The sequence below is a fragment of the Mustela nivalis genome, assembly GCF_964662115.1.
Source record: "Mustela nivalis genome assembly, chromosome: 7".
NCBI lineage: Eukaryota > Metazoa > Chordata > Mammalia > Carnivora > Mustelidae > Mustela > Mustela nivalis.
Window position 1 is genome coordinate 19,654,747 of NC_139026.1, and position 21,934 is coordinate 19,676,680.

Here is a 21,934-nt window from a genome sequence, read left to right on the forward strand (position 1 = left end):
ATTCTCTAGAACAGTTCTGCCGGTACCACCTCTCATGGACTTGAAGCATGACTTATCCATTGCTGTGTTCTCTTATCCAACATTGCCTATGTCCCAGGAATGTATTTTGAGACAAAAGAAGGGCAGCATTGCGCTCTCATCCATGGATCTACTGATCTTACCATGTTTCCCATGTAAACAGCATTTTACATAATTTATCTCCTCCTCCACCAAAATATACTGGTCCAGAAACAAGGAAGAGAGGTGAGAGTGTTCTTGTCCTAACTCTCACCCTAATACCGAGAAATCCACTTATAGAAATTTTGCTTTTCATCCCCACAACTTTGACTACCTGACCTGGGAAGCCTTAGTGCCTAGTGACACGCTTCTAATCGGGAAACACAGCCAGAGTTCCATTGAGTTGGAAGCTGAGGTGGCTCTGGGTCACTTGAATTGGCCATATGACTAAGCAGGCAAGAGAAGGACTCACTGACTAATCCCAATTAGTGGGTAGAAACTGGGCTGTTAATATAACACGGAGAACTGTGCTCCTCCATGGAACCAGGGAACACTGAAGCAACCCAAGAAAAAACAGACTGCCAAAACTGAGATTCTGCAGGAATAAAAGTTTTGGGTCTCCCTCTTCCTATCCTATCTAGCTGAGAAGCTGGAGGAAATAAGCGTCAGAAAGCATGACATGGGGAAAGACAACTCATGCAACAGAATCCAGCACTGCAGCAGCTGTGCTTTGCGTTGTTCCTTTATTCCCTTGCTCCTGGTTTGAGGAGGGAGCATCACTGAAGTGACATTATTCAACAATGAACCATAGGATGAGACTCACTGAGAACCCTGTGAAGGTTACACTTAGACAAAGATAAACAGATATACAGAGAGGCCAAAGGCATGAACTGTGCCGAGTATCACCCACTGTCCCTCCAGATCTTCTCTCCACCCTCTCCATCCTGTCCTATGCACTAAGAGGCTGACCTGGATGGGTTATATCAATGGGCTCTTCTGCCCTGTGGCTTCTGGTAGGTTTCTGCCAATGGGAGCCACCGGTAGAAGACAGGAAAGCTAAAGAAGAGCGAAGTCAGGTTGTTAATTGCTGCCATCGGGAGGCCAGTTATATAGATGGTCTCTAGACCTAAACAGACTCAAACATACATCCTCATTTCTAGCAACAACTGGTGTGTCCCCTTGCACAAGTCTGCCAGAGGCTTCTATCTACCTCCGCCCCTTCAGGCCTAGGGGAGGTAAATAGAGCTGCACTTACAAGCCCCAGAGTGCTATACTGTTCCTGTGGTTTCCTTACACCCTGCCTACACCTTTGCAAATGGTCCCTTTATTACATTCTTCTCAAATTATCCTAATTTGAGTGTTCCATCTGTTTCATGCTGAGACTCAGATTTATATAGCATCAACAGGGTAAAATAAAATGCAGCTTTTGTGAGGCATTATTTTGTTTTTCTGAACACACACACACACACATGCACACGCGCGCACACACACACACATGAAATATGAGATCTGCTCAAGTAAAGGCTTTGAGGCAAACGCAGAGATTAGGAAAGGGTGTGTGTGTGTGTGTGTGTGAGAGAGAGAGAGAGAGAGAGAGAACGGGAGAGAAGGAGGAGGGAGGGGGGGCGTTGCACTCGTAAATCTAACCCTAAAGGAAGAGGAAGTTACAGTGACAAGGGGAAAAGAGACCTAGACCAGTTTGGTCACTTTGAATTTCATATCCTCTTGGCCACTGTTTTTGACTCGATGGTGAGCACATAATGGTATTAGAGTGATATTTTGGGACTATTGCTGCAGTGACCCAGAGCAAGGGATTCACAGGGCTGGAGCGACACTGTCAGCCACCTTGTACCCAAGAGTAGACAGCCTGCCTGAGAAGGAAGCCAGCCCAGAGGAAAATTTTGAATCCCTGGACCAAATCATGCTTAAAGCTAGATATTCCTCTGGACTTCTGTTTTGCTCAAGGCACTTTGAGTTGGGTGCTCTGTCACCTACAATAGAAAAAATTTTTACCATCAGTGACAAACGAAGGACATGGTAGAAAAAGCCAACCCTGGGTACAGGCACTAAAAAAGTAGATTATAAAGAATTTAAGAACAATAATAGAACCCACTATGAGTCAGTCTGCTTTTTATTATTACCATTAACTGGTAATTTAAAATCTTATCAAAATATTCCTTCCCTGAAGTTCCAAATAATTATGGCAGTTACTGTAAAGTATGATAACATACCATACATATATGTTTTAAATTACCTTATTTTGTTATCTTTAAATAAATGTAGTGTTTAATTGGCAATGAATTCAGAGAACTCTCAATTCTACAGTTGACTTCCAGACTTAAGCCAGCTCAAGTACACACCTTCATTTCAAAAATAAATTCATTATGGGACCTCAAAAGTGGCCCCAACTCAGTCTAGGGAAATTAGGAGAGGCTTTCTAGAAAAGCCAACACTTAAGTTGAGTATTGAAGGTCAATGCCTTCATATCAAGTTTAAATAAGTCTAAGAGATTCCTAACTGGTTACCCTTTCCCTTTCTACCCACCTGACAATCTATTTTCATCACATCAGCCAGCCATCCTTTTAAGACATACCTCTGCCCAAAAAATGCCCAATAGCTTCCCACTTCATTCAGACTGAAGATCAAAATACACTAGGGCGCCTGAGTGGCTCAATGGGTGAAAGCCTCTACCTTTGGCACAGGTCATGATCCCAGGGTCCTGGATCAAGCCCCCGCATCTCATATCCTCGGCTCTTTCCTCAGCAGGGAGCCTGCCTCCCCCTCTCTCTCTGCCTGCCTCTCTTCCTATCTGTGATCTCTGTCTGTCAAATAAATAAATAAAATCTTTAAAAAAAAAAGATAAAAATACACTGATCAAAAAGCCCTACGTGGTTTGTGCAGCCCATCTCCAGCCTACCCCTCTGACTTGGACAAGGATTCCTTCCTTTTCTTTGTGTCTCCCCTGCAAGCATGCTCCTGCCTCAGAGCCTTTGTATTTGCATTTATCACTGTGAACCCTTCCAGCTCCCCTTTATCCCCTGCACTCACAGCTTTCTTCCTTGCTTAAGGCACCTAATAAGCACCTTTAGGTTTTCCTTTCCCTGCAAAATTTAGCAGCACTGTCCTGCCCCACGCCCACATTCATGATCTCGCTTATCTTCTTCATTATCACTACCTGGCATACTATCTATTTACTTATTTGCTAGTCATTGGTCTCTTCCAACAGAATGTAAGCTCCCAAGAAGCTGTTCTACAAAGCTTAGAACAATGTCTGGTATAGAGTAGGCTCTCAATAAATATTTAAGAATAAATGAACAAACCTGGAGAATGGCTTTTTGGACACTGGAGAACCTGCTTAGAAAAAAGGCAACTGAACCAAGTGTGCTCCATTTAGGGAATTTAAATTTAGAGAGGTGGGAGCAAATGGAAGGGTAGGCAAGTAGGAACCTGATCACAACAGCTTGTGTATGCATGTTCTCCCAGATGCCCGAAATCCTTCTGGAGAGGAAACAAATAAAATGGGGTTGGTGGGAGGAGCAAAGGGACTGAGGCAGAGCTTTCACTGGACCAAGGCAAGCACATAAAGCAGAATGTTGATAGTTCCTCAACATTCAGAATAACATGTATTAGGCACATTTTGAACCAGATAAAATTCTTCACAATCCCTGGTGAAATAACAAACCTTGAATCACAAACTATGCACTAGTCAAGCTTTAGCATCAGGATTTCCTCGTAATTATAATGCCCAGTGGAAAGACGGTCAAGATGGAAGCGCAGCATCCAGGTCCAAACAAGTTTGTATACAAATTCATCAACCCTCCAGCCTAAGCTGCACTAACAGTACTTCTTTAAATAAAGCTTTTTAAAGGCCCTGTTGGCATGGAAAATACAACTTGAGAAATCACATTACACTGTTCCTTTGTGCCTGGAAAATAAGCCAAGGAGCTACCACCAAGGAGGTGAATGAACTTTGTGCAACCACAAATACAAAGATATTTAACACCAAATAGTTATTGATCACCTATTAGGTGCCAGGCAATTTTTTAGTCTTTTTCATTAATCTATCATCATCTAGTCCCCACTAAATGTCACACATAATGCTAGATGCCTAGGGTTAAGAAAGAATAAGACATCATCCTGTCCTTAAGAAGCCTCTGGATCTCTAAACACTAAACTATCATGCAATAGGTTAGTCACTACTGTAGAAATGCAGAAAAAGTGCATTCTCAAAGTTAATGCTCTAAAAATACTTAAAAAAATTTTTTTTAATTTTATTTATTTATCAGAGGGGCGGGAGAGCGAGCACAGGCAGACAGAATGGCAGGCAGAGGCAGAGAGAGAAGCAGGCTCCCCGCCAAGCTAGGAGCCCGATGTGGGACTCGATCCCAGGACGCTGGGATCATGACCTGAGCCGAAGGCAGCTGCTCAACCAACTGAGCCACCCAGGCGTCCCTAAATTTTTAAGTCTGCAAATCATCTGTGATTTACATATAGGATTATACACTTTTTTTACCATTTTATTTTATTTTATTTTATTTCTTTCAGTGCTCCAGCATTCATTATTTATGCACCACACACAGTGCCCCCTGCAATACGTGCCCTCCTTAGTACTCACCACCAGGCTCACCAGGCCTCCCACCCTCTTCCTCCGAAACCCTCACTTTATTTCTCAGAGTCCACAGTCTCTCATGGTTGGTCTCCCCCTCCGATTTCCCCCAATTTACCTTTCCTTTCCTTCTCCTAATGTCCTCTATGTTATTCCTTATGCTCCATATGATAATTGACTCTCTCTGCTTGACTTATTTCACTCAGCATAATCTCCAGCTCTGTCCATGTTGATACAAAAGTTGGGTATTCATCCTTTCTGATGGAGGCATAATACTCCATTGTATACATGGACTATATCTTCTTTATCCATTCATCTATTGAAGGGCATCTTGGCCTTTTCCACAACTTGGTGACTGTGCACATTGCTGCTAGGCGCATTGGGGTAGAGATGGCCCTTCTTTTCACTACATCTCTATCTTTAGGATAAATATCCATGCAATCGCAGGGTCATAGGGTAGCTCTACTTTTAATTTTTTGAGGAATCTCCATACTGTTTTCCAAAGTGGCTGCAACAACTTGTATTCCCAAGAGTATACATTTTTTTTAAAAGATTTTTTTTTTATTTGAGAGAAAGAGAGAGAGCGAGCTGGAGGAAGGGGCAGAAGCAGAGGAAGAGGGAGAAGGGACTCCTCACTGAGCAGGGATTTTTCCCCATGTGATCTTGATCGATTGATGGATCTCAGGACCCTGGGATCGATGGTTTGAGCTGAAGGTAGAAGATTAACTGACAGACACCCAGGTGCCCAGGGTTATACTTTTTTTTTAATGGGCCTAAGATGCTGGAAGACTTTAATATATGAAGATGAATTGGGTTTGGGCACAGAAACAACCCCCAGAATCTCAGTGACTTTAAACAACAATGATTTATTTCTTGATCAAGTTACATGTCCTGTTGTGAGTCAGCTACGGGATTGTTCATATCATCCCTAAAGAAACTCAAGCTGAAAAGAGCTACTGTCAAGAATCAGAATACACTGGGGTGCCTGGATGGCTCAGTCAGTTAAGCATCTGCCTTCCACTCAGGCAGTAATCCTGGGGTCCTGGTATCAAGTGCGCTGAGGCTCTCTGCTCAACAGGAAATCTGCTTTTCCTTCTGCCTCTGCCCCTGCCCTCCACTTGTGTGCACTCTCTCTCTCTCAAAATCTTTAAAAAAAACTGCAATACATCAAAGCATGCACTGACTCTTGAATCGTCTGCTCAGAAATGACATCTGCCACTACCACTTGAATTTAGCTGGCTCTGACAAGTCATAGGGCCATATCTGAGTTCAGTTGAGTAAGGAAGAGCCACTCTATGATACTGTATCCCAAAGAGGGAGAGAATCAAGTAACTGTAAACAGCCTGGAAGGTTACCTTAAAGATGTAACAGAAGTGGAAGTATAGGAAAGTGTTCTTTCTGAATTTGTTTCGTTTATAATGTTACTTTGTACACTAAGGCTTATCTTTCCTTAAGGGTCCTTGTTCTTTTTCTCTGGGAGATGAAAATCCAGATGCACAATGACTCCTTTTGTGAAATTCTTACTCCTATTTGGCAACTGTGGGACTCTTGCTTCTAATATATGTTTGAGTCACTGCTGTTGGGAGCAATTAGAAAAAGAGGAAATGGGGGTGGAAAATAGAGAAAGGAAGCAGGACGGATGGCAGAGGAGAAGTGGTTTTAGTGATGCAAGAAACAGGAAGCTAAGGGAAAATAGACCCCAAATCCTGAAACTCCACTTCTATCTCTAAGAAGAGAGATAGGTAAGTCACACTTTCTGTGCCTGGTTCTCCATTTCAAATAAGACAAAATCCTTTTTCTGTGCAAATGTTTTATGTTTTATGTAAACAGAGGAAATTAAAAGGAACTATGAACTATGGAGGAGCATAAAGTGTCTAAAAAGCAAAGCATAAGTAAATTAATTATATAATCCACACCCATGTAAATACAGAAAATGTCTATTTTCTATATTTAGTATGAGGTTTATGGCTTTATTTTAACAAATATAAATTATGTATATGGTTTCCAGAGGCGCAGTTTTAAAAAAAACTGTTCTCCTCAACTCATGAAGTCCTCAATCTCAAATACTTCTATCTCTGATAATAGAATTTATGTTTTTCATACATATATCCCTGCCAAGAAATTAAGGAATGGTTATATTTAATTTTCTTTGCTGGTTCTAATGGTTTGATTTCAAATGGAGGCCTTTAATATTTAATCTGTTTCATTTTGTCTTCTCCCATTGACCTATTTAGTAAGAAAAATCTTTCATAAGAGAAGCAATGACATAAATTTTATAATTCTGGTTTAAAGAGGTTGTAGTTCTGCTACAGACTCAGCTTCAGAGATCATCTAATGTCTTTCTTTCATCCCACATCTACCACTTCTCAAACAGCTGATGTAAAGCACTCAACCTCTTATTTCACATGGGTGAACCAATGATGCCATTGTTTTGACAGCTGAACCCTGAAAATCTCGATGTGGAACCACACCTGTCTGCCTATCAGCTTCACAGGGAAGAAGGATGGCCTGGAGTTAGTTTGTGAGTGAGGGGCTTAGAGTTGGTATCCCTCAGCATGTGTATTAATTAGTGACCCTGGGAAAGTAATTACATTCTCTGTGCTCTTTTTTCCTCATTTAAGGGCTGTAGTAAGGATTCAATAAGATCATGAATGCAAAACATTTAGCACCACATGTAGAAAATGAGTGCCCCATAAATATTAGTTACTATTACCACTTAGCATTGTCATTCTGTAACGAGGAGCTGCTCTACCCATAAGAACTTCTAGTTCCGCTTTGTCTGTTGTACATTTGAAATCATCCATTTAAAGTTTTCTGAATCTTATGTTGTTGTTGTTGTTGTTGTTGTTGTTTTTAATACCTGCAAACTTCTTAGCAATGAAGAGGGGTTTTAAAAAATGTGATAATGTCCATGCCCCTGGCAGTGACCTCCAAATGTACCTAGATGTCCTTTCAGGTATTTCAAGAATGATTGAGCCGCCATATGCCCAATAAAGCCTGCTCCACTGCCATAGACACCACATACCGCCACACCACTGCTTCTACTGAAACAAAAGCACCATCCCCTTAAATCTTGATGAACTCAACTAACTAGAGAAGGAACGTAAGTTCCCATGAGAATCATATTCTGCTCATCTCTCCCATAGCCTTGCCCCTACCTCCAATCAGTCAGAAAGTCCTGCCAAGTTTCCCTCTTAAGTATTTTAAGATCCTCTGCTATCCTGAAAAACAAAGCTCATACTGCTTACCATGACAAGCACAATCTAGCCATCTAGTCACTGCTTTAGATCCTGACACCCTCTGCCTCACAACAGATTCTCCTACAATAAGAAATGGCCTTGTTTCCCATATTCACCTTGCTATTTCCAACCTCATGCTTTTGTTCATGCTGGAACACCTTTCCTTCACCATGGTCTTTATATAACTGGCAAACTTCTTTCTACCCACTCTTTATGATACAATATAGACATCATCTTCATGATATGTTATAATAAGACATCATCTTCCACAATTTCTCTCCCACCCACCTTGCCAAGCTAAAATAGCAGCCCCTCTTCTATGTTTTTTGAATACCTTCTACCCATCAGTATCATTGTCCCCACTCTGTTTTCCCTGACCAACTATGACAGCAGGCCGTATACTTTATTCACTTTCTTCTCTTCAGAAGCAGTGCTTAGTATAGAGCCATGAACAGATAATTCAACAAATATTTCATGGAAAAGGGAAATAAGCTTACCCTCCGATATACCTCAATGTATCAGTATAAACTTGAAAAAGTTTCCTAAATTCTATAGCAATTATTTTTCTCATTTAAAAAATAGAGAACTGGCTAAGACCTCTGCATACCATAAGGTACCATGATTCTACAGTGCGTGCTTTTCTAAACCCAGCATTTGCAATTAGAGGCAGAAATGAACACTCTGGCTGATTATATTCAAAACCATTTAGCAAAGTACTCAAGATCTACAATCCAACAACACTCCTTTAACATCATCTGCCACCTGATCCTCTCTCTCACCCATTGTTTCAGCCGCACCATCAATTTCAATGTTTTCTAAATGCACTGTAGAATTTTCCATGCCTCTGGCTTTGTCCATTAAGTTTTCTCAGCATGGAACATTGTCCAGCCTCTCCTTGCCCAGGGAGATCCCACTCTCTCCTCTATCCTTAACTGTAATGCAAGCTCTTCTGTGAAATTTCTTCCTTGATTAGATTTGACTATAGCATTTGTCCCTTTTGCCATAATATTATAAAACTTAACACAGCTACATCCTTGACTTCACTGTAAGTTACTTGAAACATGAAGTAGGTCTTTTTCATCACTATGGTGCTCAAAAACCAGAGCTGTCCTCACAGTAGGTGTTAAATAAATGCTTGTGGTTGCTATGTAAATGTATTCCTAATGTTACTATAAGATGAGAAGGTCTACTCAAAGGACAAATTGGCAATGCCTGACCAATGATTTTTATTTGAACATCTTCCTAACTGAGATTTCAGCCATAGGAAATAGGAAATAGGAAATAATGTAAAAGTTACATCTTCAAAAAATATTCTGGGAAAACTATTTAAAACAATGAAAAACTGAAAATAAGAAACTCTCTAAGCATGATAGAGTACATCAATTCAAGAAAGTATCACAGAACCATTAAAAGTGGTAATTTGAGGATTACTTAGAAATGTGGGGAAAAGTGTAAACCAGAGAGTTAGAACACAAAATTAAATATGTGGCATAGTCGTAATTAAAAAAAACCTATGAATAAAGATTTGAAGAATATCCAGATACTACAAATTAGCCATTCTGCCCCAATTATGAGATTATGGGGAAATTTTTCTTTTTCTTTCTTTCCTTTTTTAAAAATAAATCTCCTCCAATGTTAACATAAAATTGTTTTGGTAAATAATGATAATAACAAAAAGCTTAAGGACAGAAAGCAGAATTTAATGAAGATTAAAAAACAGAAATAAAGGAGAAAAAAGCATATGCTGAACCAAGCTGACACTATTCACACAGAGAAGCTATGCATACAGATATAACAAATAAAGTGATCAGAGTTGCGTCTGAAAATAAGAAATGGAATACTCAAGCTACAAAAACAAAGAAGGAACTCAATTCCTGATAAGAAAGCAGAAACTGATACACCTGTGGTCCAAATGGAGTTCAAATTAAGACATAAGAACCTAGGAACTTGGGTCATAGCCCATAAAAGGAGGTAAGAGAAAATGTGCTTGGGACTACATGAGGTAAGAGCTAGTAATAAGTCTCCCTAAACATACCCCAGGAACTCAAAATGTCACCCAGTCCATGAAAAAGGCACTAGATAAACTGTGTCCACTCATTCAAGAAATTAGCAAGGAATCCTGCTGATTGAACAATGAGACAGGGAAAAAAGAAAAGCCACCTATGAGAAATCCAAACCCTAGGCTTGATCATGCATAGGTACAGAATTCAAATTCATATTTGCATGGATCGAGATTCCTGAATTGAGAAACTGGTTCAAGATCTAGTCCGTTAGGGGTAATCCTCAAATGTTTCTGAAAGGACCCATGTAGGAGCCAGGACATATGGAACCCCTTCACTAACGCACACATAAACAACCACAACAGTCAAAACTCCTGCAGAAGATCAGTTCACAAAGGAAAGCTACAAAACACATAAGGAAATGGAACATGATAAGGAAAATTAAGTAAATAAAAAACAATAATTTGTGACCCAAGAACTAAAGAAATAGAAAAGTTTTAAAGAGATAATGTTTTACTATATCAAATTAGTAAAATGGACTAGGATGTAGTTCTATGGACATAAAAGGTTGTTCTGAAAAAGAACCAAAAAATAAGCCAACTTAGGAGAGAGTTAATAAACTAGAAGATAGTACTGGGGAAACCATGCAGAATGCAGCACAGAGAAATGAAATGAAAAATATACAGGATCCATTAGGAAACATGAAGCACAGAATAGTCAACCTGTGTATACACAAGATTTAAAATGAAAGAAGACAGAATAGCAAAGGAGAAAATTCAAACTAGTGATTGAAAAATGTTTACAATTGAAAGAAGATGTGGGTCTCTAATACTTCTTTTTCTTTTTTTAAAAGATTTTAATTTATTTATTTGACAGAGAGAGAGAGATCACAAGTAGGCAGACAGAGAGAGAGGGAAACAGGCTTTCTGCTGGGCAGAAAGCCCAATGCAGGGCTTGATCCCAGGACCCTGAGATCAGGACTGAGCCAAAGGCAGAGGCTTAACTCGCTGAACCACCCAGGCACCCCAGGTCTCTAATACTTCTTAACTTGACCACAGTTACCACAACTTAAAACTACACTCCTTCAAAGAAAAGAGGAAGTAGCTAAAGCAAATAAAGACAATAGATAACAAAGAAAGCATGAGTAGAGTGATAGATTTCTCATCAGCTACAAAAGATGCAGGAAGCAATGAAAAAATATCTTCTAAGAACGTCTAGGAAATTATCTTCTAAGAATTGAAGAAAAATAACTCGCTTTAGAATTCTATACTCTGCAACACTATGATTCATGAATGAAGCAAAAGAGACATTTTCAAGCAAACATGAAAGATTTTACCATGCATAGAGCCAAAAAAGATGCTCCTTGTTAAGAACCAAGCAGAATCCAGAGGAATAAGTGAGATGCAGAGAGCAATAATAAGGAAATAAACTGGTTATTATGCTGGTAAAACTATGCAAAACTACTGAGTATAAAAAACAACAAGAAATATTAGTTAATATAATAAGAGGACCAGAAAGCAGGTGTATGTAAAATACTAAACCGAAGTATTACATAAAAATGTGGGAAGATTTAGTATTTAGATCCTTGTGCTATTGGGAAAGAGGAAAGAAATATTATCTTTAGCCCTTGACTAATATACATGTTAAACCTCTATGGATATTACTACTAACACTAGGCTTTAGTAAGGCAAGGAAAAATGACATAATTCATATATAAGGTAAAGGTAATGAAAGACTACAGTCTTTACTAACAATAAAAAACAATTTATTTAAATGCCCAAACCAAAAGGAAGCAAGAAAGGAAGAGGGGGGAAAAAAAGAATACAGAAAAGGAATAGAAAGCACATAATAAAAGTGAAGACAAAGAAGAGTTGAGGTTCCAGATTAAAGGAAACTACAGAGATAAGACAACTAAATACAATGCCTGATCCCAGAGAGGAAAAACTTTGCTGTAAGGACATTATTGAGACAACTGGGTTAATTTGACTATGGACTGCACATTGGATTATAGAATCAAACTAATGTCATATTTCATAAATTTGATCTTTATACAGAGGCTTAAAAAAGGTTATACTTTTTCTTAGAAGATATTTAGAATTACAGGGTCATATAAGTGCAGCTGACTCCCAAATGGTTCAGGAACAGTTACAATGAAAATGTGACTAGACAGTGATAAAATAAATGAGGAAAATATTAACAATGAGTGAATCTAAATAAAGAATATTAAGGAATACATGGCATTATTCTTGCAACATTTCTGTAAGTTTGAAATTTTTCAGAATTAAAAAGTCTTAAAAGTCAACAGAATGAAAGGGAAATCATATGTACACTAGGGGAAAATGGGAAATTCCTTAATCTGATGATTAATCTGCAACACACATCACACTGGTGAATTACTGAGAGTTTTTCTTTAAGATAGAGTACAAAATATATACACATGCTATCACCAGTTAAACAATGAACAGATGAAATTAGCCAGGACAGTAACACAAGAAAGATAAAATGTTTGAAAGGAAACAAACATGACTATCGTTATTTATAGATGATATAATTATGTTCATAGAAAATCCAAGGATCTACAAATAAATGTAGCAATGTTGCTGAATATAAAGTTAGTAATTTAAGCATTAAATGTATTTCTAATCCCAGTAATAAAATGAAAATTAAGAAAATGTCTTTGTAGGAGCATTAAAATAACAAATATCTACAAATAAAGCTAAAAATAATATTATGCATTATTATTTATAAAGAAAACTGAAAAACATGCCTAAACATCTAAGTAGCCTTAATCTAATAAAGAGCTATACTGTGTTTACATATTGAAAGTTTATCAATTCTCTCCAAATTAGTCTCTAAATATAAAGCAATCTTAGTCAAAATCTTAACAGGTTTTTTATGACAAGATTATGCTAGAATTGATATGTAAACTCAATAGGCAGAACAGGAGGCCTTCTTGAAAAAAATAAACAAGAATCTTATGTTGTTTGGGATAGAGACACTATCTTTAACCTTCAGTAAGTATACATATAAAACACTTCTGTGTACCCCAATTAACAGTAGACTTTAATAGGTCAAGGAAGTATACTGCAGTTTCTATAGTAAAGACACATGAAGGACTTTCAAATGAACAGGGAAAAAACCATAGAAGAACTTGCCAAATCTTTGATATCAAAAGTTATTTTTAAACTACAGTAAATAAGAAAGAATAGTATTAGTGCAGTGATTGATAAATAGAGCAACCAGAATTAAGAGCTCAGAAGAAGATGGATGTGAATAAAGATATTTAAATTATGGCAAAGATAATGATTGAGAAAAAGAAACCTTTTAAATAAGTATGTTTAGATCTAAATATGAGGATAAAAACAGTAAATTTTCCAGAACATCTTAAAAGAAAATATCTTAACTTGAGGTAAGGGAAAAATTTCTTCAACAGGACATACAAAGTACAAACTAACAATAAAGAAAAAGACTGCTAAACTAGACAACATTGAAATTAAGAAATTCTGTATATAAAGATATTGTTAGGAAAGCTCTGAAAAATTAAGCTACAGACTGGGAGGTTTTTCAACACATATCCCAGACAAATGGTTTGTATCCAGAAAATAAAAAGAACTTCATATTAATAAGAAAAAGATAACAATTAAGTAGAAAAATGGGCAAGAGACTTGAACAGGCAACTCACCAAAGAGGAAATTCAAATGGTCATGAAACATATGAAAGGTGCTCAACTTCATTAGCCATCAGGGAAATGCAAAACAAACCCTCACTAAGATACTCTTACACACACAGCACATGTATTATTAAATTGCTTCCAGAAAGGTTATACCAAGTTATACTTCCTAAAGGAGTGTCATTTCACCTTATGCTCACTAAGTTTGAGTACTGAAAACTATGATTAATTTGGCCAACTTAATGAGCCAGAGTGATCACAGTTTTAACTTGCATTTTTGGAATTTTATAGATCTTATCATTTTTACACATATATTGACCAGACCATGTATATTTTTCTTTTGAGACTTATCTGTATTGCTTCTGCTATAGGCTATCCATTGTGGCAAACACTGTTAGTTCCCTCTTTCTTAACTAAGAAAGTGCAGCTTGTAGTCAAAGCAGCCAAGTACCCAATTCAAAATATTTCCTTCTAAAGACTCCCCTAAAATTAAGAGCAGGTATGTGACCCAATTTTGACCATGAAATAATCAGATGCTTACTATTGGATATTACAGAAAAATTATTTGTTTCCTAATGACAAAGGACAGTCTTACCTGCCCTCTGTGCTTCTTCCCCTTCTTCCCCTTGTCTGGAATCAGAATTTCATGTCTAGAGGACAATTTTATAAACAATATGGCAGCCACATACATGCTTAGTGTGATAGAAGAAGACTAGATCCTTGATGCCTTACTAGAAACTTCTGATCTAGCCTTGAATTACCCACCTCCTGGCTTTCTTTAACGTGAGAAAAATAAAGCCCCATTAGATCGAACCTCTGCAATAGGGTTTATCACATGCATGTGAATGCAGCCTGATATCACAGATGAATTAAAAAGGGATAGGAATAAGCTTTTGAAAAAAATTTACTACTCTTTTCATTAATTAATGTTGCAAATGGATTTTAGCAAGTTTATAAGCAATAAAACACCAAATTCAAAAGAAAAGGTATGGTAGATACAGGTGGATGAAAAGTTCTTTAGAGAAAATTAAGCAGTTGAGTACTAAAAACAGTAGAAATGTAAGCAATTTTCTGATAAACTATAAACCAGCAAAATCAACCCAAAAAGAATTGAAAACTAGATAACCAATAAGAAAATAAGAAATGGAAGGAAGAAATTTTCCTCACTGACCTCCAACATTTTCTGACCTTGCCCTCCACCTTCCTCTCCCCCTTCTTCAGCCACACTAGACTTGTTGCCTTTCCTCACACATGCCAGGTTGCTCCACTTCAGGGTCTGTGCTAGGACCTTCCCTCTCTTGGATGTGTTCATTTAGGTATCTATGCTTTATCAAACAGCTAGAGTAATTTTTTAAAAGCAAGTCATACCAGATCACTCCTCTATTTAAGCCCTTGCAATAGTACCCATATTATTAGAAGTAAAACCCCAAGTACTCGCAATGGTTTATGAGCGCTGGACCACTCCTGCTTTTAGCCCATTCTCTTTCAGACCTCATTTCGGGCTCCTTCCCCCTCACTCACTCTGCTTCGACCACACTAGCCTTTTTAATATTCCCTCAGTGTATATGCTAGGCATGTTCCCATCAACAACCCTTATATTTGCTAATCCTTCTTGCTGGAACATGTACATCCACACACCTGGCTGGCTTACTCCCTGGCCCCCTCAGGTCTCAGCTCAAATGTGGACATAGCAGTGAGGTCTTCCCTAACAGCCTCACTTCAAATATCCCTTGTGGTTGTTATACTCTGCTTCTTTTATTACACACCACCTGATGCATTTCAGAGTTACTCCTTTATGAAATTTCAAACTTTTAATGAAACTTTTAAAATATATAGGAGGAAATATAGCTAAATATCTGTCTGCATTGTGGATGTGGAAATGATTTCCAAACACAAAAACTAGGGAAGATTCACAAAGAAAAACACCAATAGATTTGATCTAAATAAAATTTCTTGAAATTGCCTAGTTCAAGAAAAGTTAAATGAAAGCAAACCAGAATTATCTGAAAAAAAATCTGGGACATAGAAACATGGTTCACATGAAAATAACCTTAAAAATTTATGAAATATAAATCACCTAAAGACAGAAATACAAAAGGACAGGTAAGAATATATATTTAACAAAAAGGGAGGAAAAAATGGGTCACAAACTTCTAAAATACTCTATTTAATAATAAAATTAAAAATTTAATCAGGAAGATTTATTTTGCATGGTTTTAAAAAATAGCAGTATTGAAAGAATATAGTGATATGGGCAATCTCAACAATTGATAGGGAAGCTATAAATTAATAAACTCTTGCTGGAAACATTTTGGTAGTTTGTATCAAAAGTCTAAAAAATATTTATATCTTATGATCCAGTGTTGAGATTTTCAGGTATATATCTAGGGTAATCGTATATGCAGACTAACATTCAAAGATAATGTCACTGTAGCATATTTTATAAAAGTTAAAAATCAGAAACATATATCCCACAATAAGAGGATGGTTAATTATATCGTATACATATGATGGACTATTGGTGCCCTATTAAAATAATTTATAGAAATTTAACAATCTGGAAGAGATTATTATGCTGAGTGAAATAAGTCAAGCAGAGAGAGTCAATTATCATATGGTTTCACTTATTTGTGGAGCATAACAAATAGCATGGAGGACATGGGGAGTTAGAGAGGAGAAGGGAGTTGGGGGAAATTGGAAGGGGAGGTGAACCATGAGAGACTATGGACTCTGAAAAACAATCTGAGGATTTTGAAGGGGTGGGAGTTTGGGGTACTAGGTGGTGGGTATTATAAAGGGCACGAATTGCATGGAGCACTGGGTGTGGTGAAAAATAATGAATACTGTTATGCTGAAAATAAAAAATAAATTAAAAAAAAAAAAAAAAGAAATTTAACAATCTGGAAAAATGTATATTATAATATGGTGGTTGAAAAATACAGGATGCCACATAGATTACACAGAGTAAACTTTTGACTATTTGAAAATAAATGTATCATCAAAAAGGTCAAAGGAAATAGACCAAATATCAATAATTTCTGCATTATATTACAAGATTAGGAATTTTTCCTTTTTAAAATAGATTTCTGTATTTCCTAAATTTTGATCAATGATCAGGAAAAAATCAGAACAAATGAATCTTACTTAAAATATAATAAAAATGCATGTTTTAAAATATAGTGCTCATGATCTAAGTTCTGCCAGTGCAATTATGAGTTATAGTAAATATTAATCATGCCATTGGGTATTTCAGGTAAAATTTATGCTTATCATTTAGATATAAGGAATAATAGACTCACATTTTGTAATGCCAGAAAAAATCACCTAAGACAAAATCAATAGCTCCAAAACAGAAAAACAAAAGAAAGTAATATTGAACCTATCATGAGTACTATGGGAAATCCTACCAGAAAGTGCTATTGTCATTATCTCTTATTAAAATGAAAAGAATAGAAGAAGAATGATTCTCTTTAGTAGTTAAGATGGTACATATACAGGGAAGAACATTCCCATCCAGGTCAGTCTTTTAACTATTTGCTATTACTTACTACCATTTCCAAATTCCTTCTGTTAATCACACACACAGTCCCCTCTCTAAGAATCATCGCAGAACAGTATTGAAATTCTGATGAGAACATGTTTAATTATAGTTATTAACAGTATTTAAACAAGTATCCTCAAATTATTTAATATTTAATCTATAAACACGAACATTCTAAAAACTCAGCCTCAATGGTAACTTACAGGAAGCTCCCCACGTTCCCACTGCCCTCAGATACTTCCAACTAATTTCAACCAACTCTATTTATTAAGAAAGGACCATGTGCTTAATGGTCAGAGCCACAAGTCCTGGATAGTCAAGGTAGTGTAGGAGTTTTGTGATGACAATTAACAGGACAATTAAGACGATCCCTATTTTTGGCACTGCCAATATTACAAGGTATGTACTCAATGATCCAGCAAATATAACTCTAAAAATTTTCCTGCATATACAAATGAATATCCCAAATAACATGTATAAGGAAACTAATTCATAAATAGGGAGTTTGAAATAGGAACCTAAATATCCATCAATAAGGTACTAAAGTGAATGTGTAGATTGGGATACATTCATAAAGTAGATTAGTTTGAAGTTGTAAAAGAGATAAAAAGAAGGTCCTTGTGTATTCATTTACATGAGATGTTTACTAAAACACAGCCGTAAGTAAAAAAATTTCAGAGTTGAACAAATATGTAGCATATGGTATCATTTATCTTTTAAGAGGCATAAAACTGCAACACTGATTGTCTTGGGTTGAAGAAATTGGTAGCTGGGGAACAGAGGCAGGAAGGAAACTTTTCTGTATACTTACCTGTATCTTTAAAATTTTTAACAGCTTATATAGGTGTTACATCTATAAAAATAAAACACTTGAAAAATACAAGACAATTTACCATTATGTTCCTGTTTCTCCAATATGCACAATAAACAACTACTGCTAACAGCCCAAGGTCTTTTTTTATTCTACTAAAATATATATGTATTGTAATAGGCAAATGCTCTCCAACTCTGAACAATGACAAACATCAAAATATCTTTCTAGCCAAAGGTCAGGATTATTCTGTTTTCCTTAACAGTTAATTCATTCATTCATGATTTAACTATGATTGGGTGAGTACTCTCCATGAGCTAACCAACACATGTCCTAGGGTTACAAAGCGGAAAAGACACAGGTCTTATTTTTTTTTTTAATTTCCTTCCTCTTTCCCTCCCTCCCTCCATCCCTTCTTTCCTTCTAGACAGAAAGAGAGAGTGTGCGTGCACACACAAGCCTAGGGATTAGTGGGGAGAAGGGCAGACAGAGAGGGAGAGAGAGTGTTGTCAAGCAGACTCCCCCACTGAATGCAGAACCAGATGTGGGGCTTGATCTCATGACCCTGAGATCATGACCTGAGCAGAAATCAAGAGTCAGAAGCCTACCTGAATGAGCCATCCAGACCTCCCGACACAGGTCATATCTTAAGATACTCACTATACAGTAGGAAAGACAGAAGCAAACAGGCAACTTAATCAGTCCATAACTATTTATTAAGCATCTACATTGTGCTGGGCAAATCAATACAATATGATAAGCATGGAAGGGAAGGGAAGAACAAAGGCCAAGGACAGCCCAGACAAGGGGCTCCACTCAATCAAAAGAGGTGAGAGAGAAGTCTAAGAGGTAAGTGAGAATTACCCATGGCATGGAGGGGATAAGAACTCTCTACCATGTCCGAATGTAGACAAAACCTGTGGTACATTCTGCAGCCTACCAGTGGTTGGCTTGGTTTGAGAGAAAGTGCAAGGTCATGAAGAGAAATGAACCTAGGAGCAATGGACGAGAAGAAGTGAGACCACAAAGGACCAAGTTCATGCATTGAGATGTTAGCCCGAAAGCATCAAAGGGACAGAAACATTTTCAAGCATTTGGGATTCCCACAGTTTCCAAATGTGATTGTACATGACTATCATCAAAGAGTTCGATTTTCAGGTTCTACTCCAGACATACTGAATGAGGATTTTAGAGTATGACGCTTTGAAAATTTAAGTTTTTAAGATATTTGGCTGGTGATTTTGATGGTAAACCAAGTATGAGAACCACTGGGATCTGGAATCTCCTGGCAGAAATTCAAAATACTTCGCTGAAGACTGAAAAAGAGACACAGCGATGTTTTGGCTCCCCCCTTCCAATTTAAGTGTTGGGTAAGCAGAAAGCTGGCTTCACTGGGATTTTTCCAAGACAAGACAGAGAAAATGGAAAGTAGGAACAATGAGATAAATCAAGGCGAGTCCCCCAAAAGGTAACATTTACCACCTCTTACAAGGAGAGAAAAAAAGCACTGAGATTTCAGTTGACAGAGACACAAAAATTTCTCCTTTGATTATTTTTTAAGTCAGTACAAGACACCAAAGCACACAGCACATTTTAGCTTTATTCTATCTCAACAACAAAATTAGTTACAGCATCATATTTGGCAATCGGATGCATACAGCACATACAACCTCAACTCGCCTGAAAACTGCAAGGTATTTTCACCATCTGAGGCAGAATGAGAAGCAGCAATTTGCTACTGTATGTTTTTTACTGAGGACTGGCAAGAGCTTCACATTCACAACTCTAATGCATTAAAGTAAACATTCCTTTCTATTTTGGGCTTGTCTTCCTTTTTAAAATTCATCTTCGCCACACTTTGAGGATTTTGCAAGATAATTACACAACAATTCTAAAATGAAACAAAAGAAAAGGGAAAACCAAACCACCCTATAAAGATAGAGTTCTAAACATTTAATGGTCTTAAATCTAGATGATCACATACTAAATAAATACCACCCATAATTCCACCTGTCCTGTGTGGTGTTTTCTTCCAAAAAGCTAAGCCTACGGATACCTGGGTGGCTCAATGGCTTAAGCCTCTGCCTTTGGCTTGGGTCATGATCTCAGGGTCCTGTGATCCAGCCCTGTATCAGACTTTCTGTTCAGCGGGGAGCCTGCTTCCCCCCCAGACCCCTCTGCTGCTCTGCCTATTTCTGATCTCCCTCTGTCAAATAAATAAGATCTTAAAAAAAAAAAAAAAAAGCTAATCCTATGTTTATTAAATTTATTTAATTACTCATTCCATGGATACTTATTGAGAACCCACTCTGCAGCAGGTACTATGATAGATGTGATTAGCAACAAAGAAATTTTATTGGCTCATGTTACTGAGATGTGTAGGGACAGGCTAATTTCAGGTCACAGATGGATTCCTGCCTTTGTATATTGGTGAAAATAGGCACCAGACAAAACACAGAAAGGACATGGGCTTAAGTCCCATGAAATAAGGGCACAGAATGCTAAGGGAACATACAATATGGGAACCTAATCCAGCTGAGAGGTCATGGGGAGCTTCCCCTATAGACTTTGTTAAAGATATGATCAGGAAAATAGGTAGGACTTAGAGAGGGTTGGGGAGGGGAGGAGGGAGAAAACGCATGTGTGAATAGATTGGGAGGCAAGGCAGAGAGGGAATGGGGGTATATTCCAGGTAAAGGGAAAAGCATAGGAAAATGAGAGCAAATGAGATAGAACATGCTGTGCTTGAGGAACTGAGAACATTCTTATGGCCAAGTATAGAAGACAAAAGGAGAGTATCAAGAAAGGAGGATGAAAAGATAGGCAGGGGATAGATAAACATGGTATCTAATTCTTCCAGAATATTCCCATGAATCAGGCAGAGATACTGAAAGACCCCTGCCCTGGAAAGTCCCCTCCCCTAGAAGATAGATAGGATAACTAACCGCTTGTTTGCTTTTCTGTGAACCGCTGGCTTTTAGGCGTAGATTAGGTTATTAATTGCGTGATTAATTGCTCTCTTGCCCTTCTGTAACTGCTTGGCTTATAGAAATAATAGGGACACCATGATGGCATTCCTACCTTCCCCCTTCTTGTTCCCCCTCCCTGCCTCTCTCCTCCCGCGCGCGGGCCCTCAGAACCAATCAGCCTGTTCCCCCTTCCCGCCTCTCTCTTCGCGCGCGGGTCCCCAAAGCCAATCAGCAAACTCCACGTATGCCTTTTTCAAAAGTTCTAACTGTCAACCAATCAGTTGCGCCCCACCCAAAACTTGTTTGTACCTGTCTATACAAACCGGCACCACCCCAGCCGGGTGTGTTCAGCTAGCAGGAGCTGCTGGCCACCCGCAGGCGCCTGCGTAACAATAAAGAACCTCTTGCTGATTGCATCCAGTGGCAGTGTTGGATTCTTGGGTAAGGGGATCTGGGGGTCTTTCAATACATACTTTTGCCCAAGTTTATAATTATCTCTAGAATATAAAATTTAAATGGCTTGGCCAAGGTCACCAAATGAAAGCCAAGTCAGAAGTCTGCTGCAATAAATCCTCTTGTCTAATGGTTCTATCAGATGTTCAAATCAGGACATTGTTTTAGCTCCAAATTATGTAAAATTAATTATAACTTTAAAAAAAGAGTATCAAAATGCATGCTATCCACAATTCCATTTGAACAATGATAGAATTCGGAAGCTTCGCAATTTTTGTTTTCTATTGAAGGGTTGTGTATTAAGGAATAACTTCTGGTATCTTAATAGATATTAGCATCAATTAAAAATTTTCAGAGACAGTCAATTATCACATGGTTTCACTTATTTGTGGTGCATAAGGAATAACACGGAAGACACTGGGAGATGGAAAGGAGAAGTGAATGGGAAAAAAATCGGAGGGGGAGATGAACCATGAGAGACTGTGGACTCTGGAAACAAACTGAGGGTTTTGGAGGGGAAGGAGTCGGGGGTTAGGTAAGCCAGGTGGTGGGCATTATAGAGAGTATGTATTGCATAGAGCACTAGGTGTGGTGCATAAACAAAGAATTTTGGAACACTGGAAAAAAAACAAAATGGAATTTTAAAAA

General features: G+C 37.8%; 1 protein-coding gene across 6 annotated transcripts in view; it reads right to left on the bottom strand.

Moving 5' to 3' along the window:
• The window catches only part of ANO4 (anoctamin 4), a 461,396-nt gene that overhangs the window by 299,320 nt on the left and 140,142 nt on the right, over positions 1 to 21,934 (bottom strand). The gene's annotated exons all lie outside the window — the stretch shown is intronic.